The following is a 12542-nucleotide window of genomic DNA, read 5'->3' as shown; positions in this document are numbered from 1 at the left end:
CCTTGAGTCAGACAACATCGCGTTTGAATCCTAGCTCTGCCATCAGAAACTCTATTGTTTTCATTCCATTAATTTGACACATCCCCACAGTGTGTCAGGCGCTGTACTAGGCACGGAAGGCCACAGCAAGCAAAGTGGGCAGAATCCTGTGCCTGGTGAATGGGGAGGGGGGGGGCGCCTCCGTCTGGGACCTCCCCTCCCGTGTCCCCTGAGCCCTCGAGTCACAGCTCGGAAATAAAATAATCAGAAATAAACTCTGCCTGTGTTTGGTTATTTTCCAGAGCAGGTCACCCCTCTTTCTCCTCCCTCACCCCTCCCCCCGCCAGCAGAACTTCAAGAAAAACCCATGAAGTCAATGAGACCTTTTTTTCTTTTTTTTTTTTGCTAAACTGAACAGGAGCAGCCCCTGCTCTATCACCTGGGTCATCTGCCAGAAGTCACACAGGATAAGCGGTCACCTCCTTCCCCAGGCAGCGGGGTCACTTCCTCATGTCAACCTCAGCGGACACTTCCTCAGCATCCATCTTCACCCCTTGCCTTCCAGCCCCTTTCTGCGGGGGTGGGGGGTGCGGGGGAGGGGCTGTTCCCCCTGAGCAGGGGGAGGGGAGCCGCCCAGTGTCCCGGCTTGCAGGTCTGTCTGTCTATTGGCTCGGTCCAGAAGGGAGGGAGAATACATCTGCACAGAGGCTGGTGGGTCCAGGAGGACATAAATCAAGAGAGAAAGGAGGAAGGGAAACGAGGGTGGGGACAGAAAGTACCGCCAAGGCCGAGGAGGAAAATGCAGACGATAAGTAGCGTCCTGAATACTTCCCTTGGGTGGGCCACGCCGTCCACTCCCAGCCTGCTCGTTGGCAACCAGCCCGCCCCGGAGGAACGTCAAGCCTTCCTGAACCTTTCTGAGCCGGGAGCCACCGTCCCTAGACACTACCAGGCAGGAGGGGCCACGCGTTCCAGTCTAGGCATCCGGGTTCTGGCGTCGCTGGCTTTCCCTGAAGAGGGAACAGCTGGCCGAGGGCCTGAGCAGGTGGCTGACGCTGCGTCTTTGCACCACCAGCAGCAGCAGGTGCTACCCTGTGGCATCGCTAGAACTCAGCCACCCGCTGGGGCAACGCTCACTCCCCACTTGTCTGTCACCGCGTTCTGAGGCCGGCACGGACACGCACGACCCGACCTCGACCTTGCCCGCCTACCTGTGCCGGGCCCTGTGCTCAGAACTCGACCAGAGAGGGAGGCAGGTGCTGCCATGGTCCCATCGGGCAGATGCAGAAACCGAGGCTCAGAGAGGCCGGGCTACCGTTTAAGATGGTAGCCCCGTGCCGGGCCCCCGCGTCAGGAACTTTCTGGGACTCAGAAGTCCCTGGCTCTGCACAGGGACAGCTTCCCTCGTCCCCTCTCTTCACAGGTGTGAAGGCCGAGCCTTAGTCACAGACAGAAGCGGGGCCTGCCAGGGGCCCCCACGGTGTCAGCCCGGATGCTCGGGCTCAGAGACGGTTTAGCCAGCTCGCCAGCTGCGGGCCCTGGGCAGAGGGCTCGGTCTCTGTGCAACCTTGGTGGTCTCATCTGTAAAATGGGAGTGAATCTGGCCGCTGCCTTCTGCTGTGGAAGGACAGCCATCCTGCAGCGTGAACACGCAGACACCTTGGGCAGAAAGTGTTCAGCATCTTGAGACGGTAACTGCTGAGGATGAAGCCCGGGCAGGCCCTGCCGAGGCCGTGCGGCTGCCCTGGTCACGCGCCCGGGAGTCGGGCCCTGGGCAGAGGGCTCGGTCTCTGTGCAACCTTGGTGGTCTCATCTGTAAAATGGGAGTGAATCTGGCCGCTACACTTGGTGGTCTCATCTGTAAAATGGGAGTGAATCTGGCCGCTGGGTGGTAGTCACTACCGGGTGGACGAGAAGCAGGGACAGGACTAGGGCGTGGACGCGGCACCCCAGCCCCGGTGCGACCCCTCCCAGGATGTTCGCACCCCTCGCTCGGCGAACCAGCCACATCCTTCGTGGGGGCCCCTGCAGCGTGAACACGCAGACACCTTGGGCAGAAAGTGTTCAGCATCTCGAGACGGTAACTGCTGAGGATGAAGCCCAGGGCAGGCCCTGCGGAGGCCGTTCGGCTGCCCTGGTCACACGCCCGGGAAGTGGCCCTGCCCCTCAGCTCTGGGGGCTTTCGGTAGAGAGCCCAGAAGGACAGGAGCTGGGGGGGGGGGGGAGCCAGGGATCTGGGGAAGAGGGACGCACGTCAAAGGCAGAGAGGGAGGCTGGCTGACAGAGAAAAGTGAGTGAGCACACGCCCTCTCTCTGGGCCTCAGTTTCCTTGGCTGTAAAATGGGACCGTTTGCCCCAGCTCCCACATTTCCAATGAGTTTGCCATGATCCCTCCAGCAGGGGCGGCTGGCCCCAGAAGACCATTTTGACGGTGACAGGATTGGGCAGCAGCTCAGCCGGGACTTGTGAGTGAAAGCTACCTGCTCCTTCAGGCTGGGGAACAGCACGGGGGGGCTCCTGGAAGGAGGGACTCTCCTGGGGCGCTGCAGGCTTCCCGGGGCGCTGGGAAATGTGAGGCCCGGAGCTGGGAGAGGACCCAGATATGAGTGACCAGAGAGCCTGGGAACCTGGGTAATGTTATTAACCAAGTCACTGCAATGTATTTAATGAAAAAGGAAGCCGGCCGGCCTGGACCAGGAGCCACCCGGCAGGACAGGGGGCGGCCCAGGGCCCCAGCCTGAGGCGTGCCCTCTCCCAGGCCGCCAGGACTCAGCGATGGGGAGGTGAGGGCATCGCCCAGCCAGGCTCCGGGCAGCCGCCCTGCCCTTCCCCAGAGCCCTGCTCCTGATTTCCTTCGTGTCTGCGGCTTCTCACAGGAGGGGAGAGAAAAACAGCCAAAGAAAGGCCCATTTAGGCCAGACAGGCCCGCTTTCCCCGGGAGAGGCGCGACTGGCGGTCCAAGGTCTCCGCCCGGCCGTGCCAGGCTTTCCACCAACACAGGAGACCGAGGGCAAGGCTTGGGCAAAGCTGTGCCGCTGGCACCATCTACACCTGGCATTTCTCAGCCCCTCCTGGCTCAGGGCTTCCGGGCCCCATGTGTTGGGTTTCGGCCCCAATTCTGTGCCACACACGATCTCACGTGAACAACACGGACCCTGCTCCCGTGAGGCGAGCCCCTTTGTGATCCCCGAGTCACAGCGGGCGAAACCGAGGTTCAGAGCAGGGAAGCGACCTTTCCGGGGTCCCGCAGCCGGCACGCCGCAGAAACGGGTTTCCAAACAGGTCCCTGGGAGCAGCGGGGTTTCTGCTTCTACCCGCCGGGCGGCCGGCCGCTCCATTCTTGCTGGAGGAAGACCCTTTTTCTTCGTGACCCACATCCCTGGCAGCTGAAGAGGCCCCCTGTGAGTTCAGGCTGTCGTAAAAGAGATTGGAAATCGCACAGGCTCCCTAAGGGCCCATGCACTTGACGTCAGTCAGCCCACCTCCCGCCGGGCTGGGGCTGGGAGGCCAGTGGAAACTTTAACGCCCAGCCTGGCACAGCAGCGGGCAGGGCAGCCACCAGCCTCTCTCCCTCTTGTAAACATGTCGCAGGCCGGCCACAGGTGCCGCCCTAAATCAACTCTCTTTAACCCTGGAAGACACTCCTTGTTTTCTCTCGACCTCTGTGCCTACCTCTGTCAGCCAGTCCTGAGCATGGAAGGAGAGGGGACCCAGGATTCAGTCAAAAAAGCCACCGTAGCCAAGGAATCGTCTCTTTTTCACGCTGGTTTACGGAACAGGCTACCCAGGGGAGTGAGCCACGGACCCGCACGCCCTCTGGGAGTTCCAACTCCATCAGCTGGAGATGGTCTGAAATCCTCCATCGTCCAGATGTTCAAGTTCAAGCACCAAGTGTGGAGAGGACGAGGCCTGGGGACCATGGGATGCTGCTCCGGTGACACGGGCTGCCTTTGGACCACCCGGAAAACTGGGTGGGACGTGCCAGGCCCCGCAGAGGGTCCAGACTGCCTCCGGCCGCGCCCTGCTCCCGCCCACCACCCCAGACATCCCTTCCTCATCAAGTCGCTCAATCTCGGCTCACGCTGCTCTCTCCCCTGAGATATCTTTTATTTCTGGCCAACTTCTCCTCCCAGCACTCAAGGCCAATTCATCCCTGGAACCAGCTCAAATGCAGGCTTCCTTCTGAGTATTTCCTGACTGCACCCCTCAGCGCTGCCCGCTCTCTGCGCCTGCAGGACCTTGTGCGCTGAATGCACCGGACAGGCACTAGCTTAAGTGCATTTAACAAGAAGCGTAAGGTCCCAAGGGCCCAGTGTTCACCTCCTGAGCTGAATGGATGATGGATGGGATTGTCCTGGGGCTTGCGAGCCAGGGGCAATTGCCCCCCCCGCCCCCCGTGCATGTTAAAGCCAACCTTCTGGCTAGATGAACCCCACTCTGTTGACACCCCTGAGGGCAGGGCTCGTCTCTCCCGGTATCCCCTGCTCCCGGCACACAGTAGGTGCTCAGCAAATGCTGGGGGAGTGCACGGAGGCTGTGCCCCGGCTCTCTCGCTACCTTTAGACAAGACCCTCTCACTTTCTGAGCCTCGCTTGTTTCATCTGAAAAATGGGAGTGGGGACTGGCTCAGTGCTCTATGGTTGAATGCTTGGCATAGGTTGAAGTCCTGACCCCCAGTGTGATGGTGTCAGGAGGTGGGGCCTCTCACCAGCTCTCCTGTCTCTCTGGCCCGAGGTCGCAGAAGGAACAACCGAGTATGCTAGCTGCTGATTCTTGCATCAGTCGCCCACTCACACTCACCCACCTCCTTGCACAAGAGCTGCCCTCAGCATGAGCCCAAGGCTGGGATCAGAGAACCCAAGTTACATCCCGAGAAAGCAGAACCGATTCCAACTTTCTGCCTGGGTAGTAGCTGACCACCCGACTGAGTCAGCTGCTGTGACGCCAAGGTTACCAGAGTGTGTCTGTGGTGGATGGAGCACCTTCCTACCACAGGAGCCCAGACTTCTCCCCGGGGCGAGGCATGAAGCCAGGAGACTGGCCTAGGAACCTGAAGGCACGGGGTGCCAGATGCCCACATCAGCCCAGATGTGCAAAGGCGCATCTCAATGCCTGTTTCCCTGAGAATCAAAATAGAAAGGCTTTCATTGGGCTGAGCTTGAGCTGTCCTGAGTGCTTTATGGGTAGTAAGTCATTTAATCCCACAAGGACCCTGTGAAGTGGGCACTGAGATTGTCCCCATTGTACAGATGGGGACACTGAGGCCACAGGAGGTTAAGGGGAGAGCTGGGATCTGAACCCTAGACCAGTATGACCATGTTCTGTGTCAACAGATGCCAAGCAGACATTGGTATCTCTGTCTTCGACAGCACCCTGCACCCCTTAGAATCATTGCCCCCGGTTCCATCCAGCGGGGCAAGACACTCTACTCCTTCTCTACCAGGCTTGTGCCCAACATTGCAAAAACAGGGAGGTTCCAAAAGAGAAGTAAAACTAAGTTTCCTAATTTTGCCTGAAACCAGCATGTCCTGGAGTCCAGAAGCAGCACAGAGTGGCTGCCAACCCTCCTTCCTTGTATCCCAGGCCCGGCCCAGCCCGGCCCCTCACCCAAGAGGCGTGAAAAGAGTCTTAGACTGGGAACCAGGAGGCCCAGGTCCTAGTCCCACCAAATGACCTTAACCCATCAAGACCTCACTCTCTTATCTCTCACATGGGGGCAAGTAATCCTGTCTTTTTCATCGTTCGGCCTTACAGGGTACCAGACACACAGAAGGTCCGAACGCATGTTTTTTTGGGGGGCGGGGGGGGTGAATAAATGAAAATATATGTCATAAGTTTGCTTCCCCTCCTTTGAAGGCCCTAAGAACAGGAACTGGGCCTGACTCATCTGAAGTTCTCACATTCATAGAACTTTCCTCCTCCGCAGGCTTATTCGTACAGGAAGTCGATCGCAAGCACCCACTATGTGCCTGGCTTGGTTCAGACCTCAGTGTCATCCAGGAGCCCCTGATGCCCTGGGCTTCCTCAGGCAAGAACAACACCCAGCTGCCTTATAATCAGTAAGTTTGGCTCATTCTAGGGACTTGGGTCATGATCCCTGCATTTCCACTTCCCCAGTGCCCAGCCCTGGGGGAATACAGTCAAAGAAAACCCTGACTTAACCACACACACACACACACACACACACACACACACACACACACCTATACCTGCGTATGCACATGTGTTGGCATACATATGCACAGGCAATGAGACCCTAGGACAAGAATAGGATTTTCTGAGTTCAAATCCCAGTTCCTTTGCTTATGACCTGTGTGACCTTGGGAAGACCCCTTTTCCTGTCTGAGCCTCCTTTTCTCCATCTGTAAAATGGGGATGATAACCCTGAAACTTTTCTCTACAGAGTTGTCAGGGGATTAAGTGAGATCATGGAGGTGAAAAGCTTTGGCTCGATAAACGTGCTGTGCTCCATAAAATTGTTATTCTTGCTTCCTTTTTCCAGAATGGAAAGAGGACAGCTGTTGACTAAGTTCCAGGGAAATCCATGTTGAGGGGCCTGGAATGTAGGAATTTCCTCGGCATGTTGGATGGGGATTGACAAAAATGTAGACTGAGAATCAGAGACTGGAAGAGACCCAAGAAGCCACCATGTCCATGGCCAAGACAGCCAGATGTCACAAAAACCAATCTCCCCTCTACAATACACAGCTCTCGCTGGGAAGAAGCCACCCTGGCTAGGAACTCCGTTTCCCAGCCCCCTTTGCAACTAGATTGGCCACATGATTAGCTCTTAGGTGTGGCGGAAGGCAGTTCAGAAGAAAACAGGCTACCTCCATGCTTTCCTTCCTCAGCGACGGTGTCCATGGGGACCGTCGGGACATGAGATGGGTCCCTGAATCGCCGCCTGGAAGAGGAGCACCCTCCATTCAGAAATGCCTGCCTTATAATAAACGCCTGTTTGTTTGAGTCATGATACGCGTTTGGGTCTATTCGTTACGACAGCTGCTCCCCTGACAAATACAACAGTCAGCTACCTTATGTACAAGTGATTATGGCCAGAGAGTACCCTGCCCAAGGTCACAGAGCATATTCAGCAAAGGTCAAGAACTTTGGTCTCGTAACAATTGGGAGTAGGTCTGCAAGCTTCACCCTGCTCCACAGAGCTATCATGATTCCTAAAGGTCCTTTAGCAGTGAGAGTGATGCTTAGTGAGCCCTCCACTCCTATTTCAGTTAGGATAGCACCACCTTTATCTGTTTCCCCCATTTATTTTCATTGGAGAGAAGGATCCTGTGGCTTCAGAAACTTCCCAAGTCTGCACAGAATCTGCCTTCTGTGGTACAACATAACCAAGTTTCACTTCTTCTCCAGCATGCCGCCTGACCTCAACTGCTGACACAGGGGATAACTTGCAAAAAGTACATATATATTTGCTTAGAAAGGAAAAAAAAACAGACCTCGGTGTGCAGCGAAGAACCCGGAGACCTGGGCAAAGGCAAGGAAAAGAGACGGTCAACTACTCCAGCGCAATGGTTCTTAGGTTTTGGGGTGCATCGGACTCCTCCGTGAAGTGGCTTCCAAATGCGGACTTTGCACAGCCCACCCTCCGATATTCTGACTCAGAAAAATGAAGCTTTAAGAAATACTCATGATTCTCCTGGTTATTGATCATGTCATGTCAGTAATCCCAGGATGCCACTTGGAGAAGTCTTGAGTCTACTTTGTAGCCTCAAAACTGGCACTGATAACTGCACCTGTGCAAGCATAGCTCAAAGAGAATGAAATCGGCTTTTAGTTTTCTTGGACACTGGCAGGAACCTGGGCATTAATGATCAACTGGTGAAGAAATCAATAATTATTTCTAGTTGGCTCCCATGGCTGTCACGGATGTAGATAGCATGGTGGTATAGACATGATAACAGAATAATAGCTATGTTTATAAAGCCCTTGCTACATGACAAGCCCTCTGCTACATGCTCCTCATCTATCATCTCATTTAATCTTTTAATAACCCTAGGAGGGAATTACTATTCATGCTCCCATTTTATAGATGAGGAAACTGAGGTATAAAGATAAGACATAACTTGTTCTCTGTCACTAAGGTGGCAGGTGGCAGGCCAGGATCAAACCCACCCAACAGAACCCAACCCCATAGCCATAGTGCTCTATGGCCTTTCATGGAGGTCTAGCATCAGAACCCCTCTCCAGGCCTCAGTTTCCTAATCTGTCAAACAAAACCCACAAATGCTCAAGTCACTCACATAACGATATGAATAGCACCTTTATCATCATAGCCATGCTGAGGATTCGAGAAAATTATAGCAGTAACATGGTTTGCCAACTGACAGGAGTTATTAAGTAAACATCTAAGAGATGAGACTTTAGTCGAGCTCCCTCATCCCATTTTGCAGATGGTGAAACTGAGGCCCGGCTACTTTACTTATTCGATGAACGTTTAACTGAGCACCTGCTACATGCTAGGTCTTGTGCAGGGGACTGGGGATACAGAGAGAATAGTACCCTGTTCTGGCCTCAAGGAGCTCCCAGGCCAGCAGAGGAGACAGACAGCAGGACAGGCAATTACAAGACAGTGCGATGGGCACTGTGATGGGTGAATACCGGCACCAAGAGAGCCTAGTGGAAATAGGTGTTGACCCAGTTGGAGAGGTGAGTGGACTTTTCATAAGGGCTCAGCCAAAGAGGGGAGTACTTACCCAAAGCCAGGTTTATCTATTCCCTGAAGGTTGGAGGAGGCCAGCGAAGGTCCCTGTGTACCAAGGGATAAACAACTCCACCCTTGGGCTTCTCAATGCCGGGCACCACACGGCTTGAGCATCGCGGGTTTCAGTTAAACCTTCTAAGAAAATGTCAAGCCGCCTTCCTCCCGCCAGCAGAGGCCTGACTTAGCCGACGCTGATCATTTCAGCGACACAGACATTTGGAGAAGTTTTTCCTTTCGGCAAGTTGGAGGAAGCAAAAGAGACAGCAAGAGCGGCAAGGAGGTTGGTCTTGAAAAGGAAGTAGGGGATTCCAGAAGGGAAACTGGGGCCCAGGCCCTTCGGGGAAAGAGAAAGCAGACCCAGGGCCTGGCTGCTGTCTCACTCCCCTCTCTGAGCCACACCCAATAGCATGACCAGCATCCCTCCGTATCCGCGGGGGGTTGGCTCCACGACCCCGGTGGATAGCAAAACCCACAAATGCTCAATCATTCACATAAAACGGTGTGGTGCTTGTGCATAACCCACGCACATCCTCGCATATACTTTGAGTCATCTCTGGGGGACTTATAACACCTAATCCTATGTAAATGCTGTGTAAATAGTTGTTATACTCTATTGTTTAGGGAATAACGAGGAAAAGATGCAGATGCATCTATTGTAACTAAATTACACGTAGTGTATGTTAGCAACAGCAAACAACTTTTATTTATTTTTTGACAAAAAAATTTTTTGACCTGCGGTTGGTTGAATCTGCAGATGCGGAACCCGAGATATGGAGGGATGGTCGACTGCACTTAGTTATTACGTGTTATTTTCTTGTAATTTTGCCCACAAACCTCATTGTTGTGGCTTTCCCATTTAAAATGTGCTCATCTGAAAACAGAGAGGAGAGTGGAAAACTTTGAACAGAGACCGCGGGCAAAGGGTTCAGAGCTTTCATAGACAAAAAAAAAAAAAAACCCTTAAATGTCAATAAGAAAAAGGTGAACAAGCTCACAGGGAACAGAAAGTGGAAATGGACTTGAAGAGGATAATTATTTTTTTTAAAAAAGGGAACAATAAGATTATAAAGGTTACTCGGTGCTGATAAAGGAATGTACAGTGAGGTGGCCACGTGTTAGCTCACCTTTCTCATCAGGGACGTTTTACTAGTAAGAGCTGGGAGAATACTGCACCCAGGACAGGGCCAGGGAAGTGCAAGCCAGCACAACCAGTGGGGACAATATGTCCCAAAGCCTCAACATCCTTAAAAACAGACAAACCTTTGACCCAGCGATTTCACTTCTGGAAAACTGTCCGTAAAACAAACACACACAGCCCTGGCCGGTTTGGCTCAGTGGATAGAGCGTCAGCCTGCGGACTGAAGGGTCCCAGGTTCGATTCCGGCCAAGGGGTACCTGCCTGGGTTTCGGGCTCGTTCCCCAGTAGGGGGTGTGCGGGAGGCAGCCAATCGATGATTCTCTCTCATCATTGATGTTTCTATCTCTCTCTCCTTCTCCCTTCCTCTCTGAAATCAATAAAGTAATATATTTAAAAACACACACACACCAAAAAAATAAAATAAGAAAAAAACAACCAAACACAAAGATGTCGTCCTAGAGTGGTCACTGCAGCGCTATTCATAATCGGAAACAACCCGATGAGAAATGATTCAATAAACCCCAAGGCAAGACACGTTTTCCATGCCGTCATTTGGGTGGTGGAGGAAGAAGATGACAGGGAAGGGGGCCCACAGTCCGAGGTGAAGCACAAAAGTGAGTGTGAAACCACAATGCAATAGACAGGTGACGTATGGTAGAACTGTGCACTTGAAACCGGTACAATCGTTTTAGCCAATGCCACCCCAATAAATTTAATTTTAGAAACGGGGGTGGGGGGGTAAGTGAGTGTGTGTATCCCCATTTACGTGCTTACATGTGTCGGGTACATTGCAGGCACCCAACAGACATCATGGGTCTGTGACTGAGTGAGTGAGAGAGTGAGCGAGTGACTGATGGGACGGGCACCTGGGAGACCACCTCTGCACTAGGACCCCTCTTTTGTCTCTGTCCTGAGAGTCGGTGCTGCCCCGTGGTGATGACCCTCATTTCATTCCAATCCTTTTTAAAACAATTTTTTAAATTGATTTCAGAGAAGAAAGGAGAGAGAGAGAGAGAGAGAGAGAGAGAGAGAGAGAGAAAGAAAAAAACATCAATGATGAGAATCATTCATCAGCTGCCTCCTGCACACCCCCCAGCTCAGGATGGAGCCTGCAACCTTGGGCCTGGGCCCTGACCGGGAATTGAACCATGACCTCCTGGTTCCTAGGTGGACGCTCAACCACCGAGCCACACTGACCAGGCTCATTCCAGTCTTGACCTCCCAGCTGACTCTCCCTACAGCCCTGAGCCCATGCCCTTCCCTCTCTGAGCCTCAGTTTCCTCGCCTATAAAATGGGGATTCTGAAAGCACCGCCCTCGTGGGGCTGTTGTGAGATGAACAGAGGAACGAAGGGAAACGCTGAGCTTCCTGCCTTTAACATTCCGGTGAGCTCGCCGGTTTTTACAATGTGCACGCATGCCATTGGAAATCTGAACATCAGAGTAGAATTCCAGTCATTTGGATAAAAGTTAACTTTTAAGAAGAACCAAAGGGGAAGACCTGTCTCCTGGACTAGCACGCCCCTGTCCTGGCCCCTGCAGGTGGGTCAAAGCCACGCATGGTACCTTGAGGCTGGTTCCGCCCAGGTCTTCCTGAGGGCTCCCCTCGGCTTCAGGCCACGCCGGGCTGTGCAGGAGGCCCCGTTCCCGACTCCTTTCTCCCAATCACACTGTTCGGTGGCTGTGGCTGTTTGCCCGGAAAGCAGTTCATCCATTCATTCAAAAGCTCCTTGAGCCCCACAGAGCGCAGCCCGGCTCCCGCCCTAGAACACCCTCACCCCCTGAGAGGTACCTGGGGAGACCAGTCTGTGCTGAGCTCCGAGCTGGTTGGGGCTGCTGTCCCACAAGGGACAGACTCCGCCAGAAAACAGCTGGAGGGAGGGAGGGAGCGGGAGGGAGGGGCAGGAAACTGGGCCGAACGAGGGCGGGGGCGGCCAGCTGCAGGGAGCGGGGGCGGCCGGGGAGGCTGTCCCTGCCAGCCAGGGCCTGGGCTGCTGGGTGGTGGCCGGTGGCAAGGCCTGCTGGGGTCGACCCGCCCCTCTGGCGGCCAAACCCAGCTGGGAGCCGTGCCCACTGGCTGAGCACAAACGGGGAGCACTTCAGCTGGGGAAGCACCATGCTCCCGACAAGGGCCTCCAGACTGCTGGCTGCTGGGTGTCCCACCGCTCTGGTGCCTCTCACCCCAGGCCTCCGTGCGTGCTGTTCCTCCCACCTGGGTGCCCTTCCTGTCCCTGTCCGGGCCTGATGACCTCTTGCTCCCTCTTTTTCTTTTTTCTTTTTTGTAAAGTAAAACAGCAATGAGGTTTTTTAAGTATCAAATGAACAAAGATGACAATGTTTTATCATGTTTCCTTTTATTAAATGTTATAGGAAAGCAAAAGTCACATACGTGATAGGGATAGGCAGTGACATACCATTTCTGGGCAGAATACATCAGACCTTTAACTACGTTCAGGCCCTGTGTAGCTTAAAGACACATTCTGTTTTCATCCCAAGCCCTGATCCTCCAAGATGAATCATAGTAGTAGCACTCTGGTATGAACATACACACACACACACATGCACGCACGCACACACGCACACACACGTATTTCATATGTAAATATAAAATGACTCAGTCCTACTCTGCGTGCCATGTCGTAACCTGCTTCTTCATTCAGTGACCAGGTACATGTATCTCACCCTGTTTGACCAGCTCTTAATC

General features: G+C 53.8%; 1 protein-coding gene across 2 annotated transcripts in view; it reads right to left on the bottom strand.

Annotated features, from left to right (window-relative positions):
- The window catches only part of CMKLR1 (chemerin chemokine-like receptor 1), a 29476-nt gene extending 17788 nt beyond the window's left edge, over window positions 1–11688 (bottom strand). Inside the window, exon 1 of one of the 2 annotated variants that reach the window (XM_015562854.1) lies at window positions 11405–11688. The gene's annotated coding sequence lies outside the window, so the exon portion shown is untranslated. Of the gene's footprint in view, window positions 1–8693; window positions 9020–11404 lie in introns of those variants that run through there. The other variant, XM_015562855.1, reaches the window with a different exon arrangement.
- Window positions 11689–12542: the final 854 nt, after the last annotated feature.

The sequence above is a fragment of the Myotis davidii genome, unplaced genomic scaffold, assembly GCF_000327345.1.
Source record: "Myotis davidii unplaced genomic scaffold, ASM32734v1 scaffold478, whole genome shotgun sequence".
In the NCBI taxonomy this organism is placed as follows: Eukaryota; Metazoa; Chordata; class Mammalia; order Chiroptera; family Vespertilionidae; genus Myotis; species Myotis davidii.
This window is presented reverse-complemented; position numbering and strand designations above follow the sequence as displayed.